At 59.1% G+C, this 5,000-nt stretch overlaps 1 non-coding gene across 1 annotated transcript; it reads right to left on the bottom strand.

Annotated features, from left to right (window-relative positions):
• Positions 1–88: 88 nt before the first annotated feature.
• On the bottom strand, positions 89–246 carry LOC128308957 (5.8S ribosomal RNA). The gene has a single exon (XR_008288685.1). It is a non-coding gene; the product is annotated as a 5.8S ribosomal RNA (ribosomal RNA).
• Between the last annotated feature and the right edge of the window lie 4,754 nt (positions 247–5,000).

Raw genomic sequence — 5,000 nt, 5'->3', positions numbered from 1 at the left:
ACACACTCCCGGGCGTGCTGCTCGCCCAGGCGTGCCGCTGGTACGCGGGCGTCCTGTAGTTATGGAATAGTGTGTAACAAGAATTGGTAGGCACTCAAGAATGTGTGCATCGGTCGGGTTTAAACGTCCGATGCGCCATATGCGTTCAACGTGTCGGTGTTCATGTGTCCTGCAGTTCACATTCTGACGCGCATTTAGCTGCGGTCTTCATCGATCCATGAGCCGAGTGATCCCCTGCCTAGGGTTTTGGTATGTTCAACTGTCTCCTATGTTTTCGTTATGCGCTAGGTGCATCTCTCACAACTTAAGTTCCCCGGACAGCGTAACCGTGCACCTCTCGGTTCCTTCGAAGCCGTCCAGGGTGGACAAGGATGACCATTGGTCTTCCTTCCCATTGATCGACGCGCGATGTGGGCGGCATCGGCGCGATCTTGCACAACTTTCGTTCTCTTGATTAGGTTCTCTCTCGCTCGAGGCCAGTGTTTAAATATGTTCTAGTGGGTCTTTACCTTCGCCCATGTGTCACACACTTTACGCGTTCGATGGCTGCCATTGGGAGTGTGCGCACAGGTACGAAGGCCACTGGCCTACGGTCGCGCACGCTCAATATCGTGGTATAGACACACCTCTCTCGCGGGTCTAATTGGCGTGCGCGGCCCCCAAAAGGTAACATAGCAGTTTGTTCTGCTGATACCGTGTTTCTCTATCTCTCTAACCAACTCACACAACAACATATATGTATTGATCGGTAATGATCCTTCCGCAGGTTCACCTACGGAAACCTTGTTACGACTTTTACTTCCTCTAAATCATCAAGTTCGGTCAACTTCGGCCATGCCAGCTGCAGCTCACGAAGGAACCGCGGAAGGTGTGCCTCCAGAGACCTCACTAAATAATCCATCGGTAGTAGCGACGGGCGGTGTGTACAAAGGGCAGGGACGTAATCAGCGCTAGCTAATGACTAGCACTTACTAGAAATTCCAGGTTCATGGGGACCGTTGCAGTCCCCAATCCCAACTAAATGAGCATTTGGGTGATTTCCCGTTCCTCTCGGAATGGGGGCGCCAATTGGCGAGAACACGCTGCTGCTCACATTGTAGCACGCGTGCAGCCCAGAACATCTAAGGGCATCACGGACCTGTTATCGCTCATTCTCACCTTGCTAAACACAAGTTGTCCCGCTAAGCAGGGCAAACGTGGCCGACGACCGCCCGTGAAGGGGCCGCCGGCCTTGACGTCAGGTGCGCCCGGAGGTGCACTGCTGACAGCGTTCTAGTTAGCTTGTTTGAGTCGCGTTCGTTATCGGAATTAACCAGACAAATCATTCCACGAACTAAGAACGGCCATGCACCACTACCCTTAAATTTGAGAAAGAGCTCTCAATCTGTCTTACCTCGATAAGTTCGGACCTGGTAAATTTTCCCGTGTTGAGTCAAATTAAGCCGCAAGCTCCACTTCGTTTTTTTTTTTTTTTAAACAATTGCAGGTTTTATTGTTCATAAACATTATGTTCTAAAAACAATAGCGTAAACCCACGCTCTTGACGAACGACGTCGCCCGCCAGGGATTTGTCGTGCGTCATTATGAACCCTTTCGGATGTCCCTACCCAATCTCTTTATTAAATTGCTCTTTCCTTTACCCGCATATTGAAAGCGTACGCTAACTGAGTCCGCATGACTCGCTCGTATTTTAACACTTTAGGCTCTCAAGCTAGCTCGCAATCTAGCGATCGGACCATTCCGCCTCGCTGGCGGAAGCCTCCTCCGCAGCTGTCCATCGCCGACCTGCAGCTCGACGTCTTCTTTCATTCTCTCGTCTATTCCGCCGAGACCGGATTAGATCCGCCTCCGTAGGCGCGGTCCGACGACGGCGCGTTGTCGAAGGGCCCTCCCGTTGGACCCGCGCTCTCCACATTCGCTGCATAAACAGTCGCCTCTCATGGCGAACTCTGATCGTCTCAGGGGAAGGTGGTTCTCCCCTGCTTCTTCGGGGAATTGGAGGAGGAGCTAGGCCTGCTCGCTCCGCCTCTACTGCCGCCCGCAGTACCTCGTCATCCCGAGCGGCCAGTGCTGCTGCGACGTCCGCAGCCAGTCGCACACGCGCCCGATCCTCCGCCCTGCCGCGAAGCCGTCTGTTGCGGGCAGACCGTTGACGCGCTGCTCGCGTTTCATTTACCCGTCTCGTGATGTCTTCTACGAAGACGTCTTCCACTTCCTCGCCGAAGAGTGCGGCCACACTTTCGAGGACCACTTCCTCGTCCTCGGCGAAAGCCGCTTCCGCTCGACCGCTGGCGAGAGCCTCCTCATCGCGCCACAGCTGTTGCAGCACGGTGGTGATGTTTTTCGCTGCCCTTTGAATGCGGTCCCACCACTCCGCACTCTCCAGCAGCTTCTCGGCCATGTTGCTGAGCTGGACCGATTCGGATGTCCCCCAGCCCAGCAGCTCACGTCGGATCTCCTCGAACACGGGGCACTCGAACAAGACGTGGGCCACCGACTCGACCGACCCCACGCACCGTGGACACTCCGGAGACGAAGCGAAGCCGCAGACATGCAGGTACTCCCGGAAAAATCCATGTCCGGAGAGCACCTGCGAAAGGTGGAAGTCCACCTTCCCGTGCTTACGTCCCGTCCACCGGTGCAGGTCGGGAATCAGGCTGTGTGCCCACGTCTGATAGCGGCTGGCCGATGGTGTTGCCGCCGCACGGTCCCACGCGTTCTGCCACTCTATCATCGTGGCCGCTCGCTCCATTGCTCGAGCCTCCTTCCTGCTGATGCCAGGTTCAGCCGACAGCCTGCTGTGGCACCTTGCGTCCTCTTGGATAATTAGACGGTAGGGTACAAGACCGGCCATCACCACCGACACCTCATAGGACACCGAGCGAAACGAGCTCGACACCCCGCGTGCCAGCGGCTTCTGCACCTGGGCCAGTCGTCTGCGGCACCACTGCATATCGGTCGCCTTAGCCCAGATGGGCGAGGCGTACCGAATGACAGACTCCGCAACTCCTGCCAGCAATCGCCGCTTGGCCACCTGCGGGCCGCTGTGGTTTCGCATCACCGAGGTGACAACCGCCACCGCACGGAGGGCCTTGTCCGCGGCCGCTTCCACGTGCGGTTTCCACGATAGCTTCTCATGAAGCTGGACCCCCAGATAGCGCATCGATCTCCCAGTGGTGCAGGTCACTTCACCGACGCGTACCGGAACCTCCAGTCGTCCTCGTCTCAGACTCGAAATGAGTACCGCCTCGGTCTTGTGGGGGGCGAGACTGAGATGACGTGCCTCAAGCCACCCCATCACCGCCTCAATCGCTGTCTCGGCAACCGTCGCCGACTCCTCCGGTGTGCGGCCCTCGGCCAGGATGGCGATGTCGTCAGCAAAACCGACGATGGTGGCCCCTTCAGGGAGCTGGATTCGCAGAACGCCGTCGTACATGACGTTCCACAGAGTCGGGCCAAGGATTGACCCCTGTGGAACGCCTGCCGTTACCCGACGTGACACCGGGCCGTCATGGGTGTCGTACACCAGCTCCCTGTCGGTAAAGTAGTCGCGGAGAAGGAGTTGCAGCTGCGCTGGGACCCCTTTCTCGCGCAGGGCCATCGCTATCGCCTGCCAGCTGGCAGTGTTGAAGGCGTTCTTAACATCCAACGCCACGACCAGCAGGCAGCGCCTGTCCCGCTGGTTCGTCCTGCCGAAGGACATCGCGCGCTCGCCTGCCTCCACCACCAGCTGGATCGCCTGCAGGGTGCTTCGCTGTCTCCGGAATCCGAACTGGTTCTCCGCTAGCTGAGGCGACTCCGGATCCTCGAGGTGCTCATTAAGCCTGTCGAGTGCCGTCCGCTCGAACACCTTCGCTGGGTTGTCTATCAGGCAGATCGGGCGACAAGACGACGCTTCGCCCGGTGGCTTACCTGGTTTAGGCAACAGCACCAGCTTTTGCCTCTTCCACTCGCGTGGAATGACGCCCGTGTCCAGGCAGCTCTGGAAGACCCCGACGAAGGACTCTGGATGCTTGCGGATGGCAACCGTCACCGCAGCATTTGGCACTCCATCCAGGCCAGGCGCTTTCCGCGGATGCAGCTCGCTCGCTATCGCCTGGAGCTCCGCGCAGCTGATCGGACGGACCGGAGTGTCCCCTTCCGAAGGCGCGACGTCCGGCCACTCGACCGGGGGATGCTCCGGAAACAGCTCCTCGACGATCCGCTGCAACACCGCTGGATCGCGTTCACGCGCCGTCCAGCTGCCCCGAAACCGCAGAAGGACCTGCCGGAACCACTGTCCCGTCTCGTCCGCGGCTAGGGCCTGCAGCCACTCATCGAACTGGCGCTGCTTGCTGGCCTTAATTGCCGTCCTTAAGGCAGCACGCGCCTCCTGGTGCTCCTGCGATGCCAACTCGACAGTTGTCTCGTCCAAGGCCGTGCTCTGCCTTTCCCGGGCCAACCGGCAGCGCTCGGTCAGCTCCTCAATGGCCGGAGTCCACCAGTACACATTCGCGCTCTTTCTCTGCTGAGAATGGCCGATCCTTGCCATGGTGGCATCGCAGGCCTCTGCGAGCACCATCCCCAGGCTTGCCGCATCGGTCACCCGATCGGCAAAACGGGTCGCCTCGAGTGCCATTTCGAAAGTACGGGGGCAAAACTGGCGAGTTCGCCAGCGAACACCCGCCTCCCGTACTCCGACGCCTTCCAGCCGCAGGATGCCCCGTCCGGGCCGCTGGCCAGCACGAGGCTGTTGCCCGACCGCAAACCGGATATAGCGGTGGTCGCTATAAGAGTAGCGGTCTAGCGTCCTCCAGGAGCTGATGACCTCCGCTACTCCATCCGGTCGGCAGAGCGATGGACTCGCGAAGGCGACGTCCACCCTGCTGGGCCGGGCCACACCGTTTCCCAGGAAAGTCGGCTCCGTTCCGCGGTTGAGCACCTCCAACCCGATGCTCGTTGCCGTCTGGAGGAGCGCCTCACCCTTAAGGTTGGCACGCTCGCTCCCCCAGGCCCCGTGC

This window comes from Anopheles moucheti, assembly GCF_943734755.1.
Source record: "Anopheles moucheti chromosome X unlocalized genomic scaffold, idAnoMoucSN_F20_07 X_unloc_7, whole genome shotgun sequence".
Lineage (NCBI taxonomy): Eukaryota > Metazoa > Arthropoda > Insecta > Diptera > Culicidae > Anopheles > Anopheles moucheti.
Note: the sequence above shows the minus strand (reverse complement) of the source record. Positions and strands in the feature narration are given on the sequence as shown.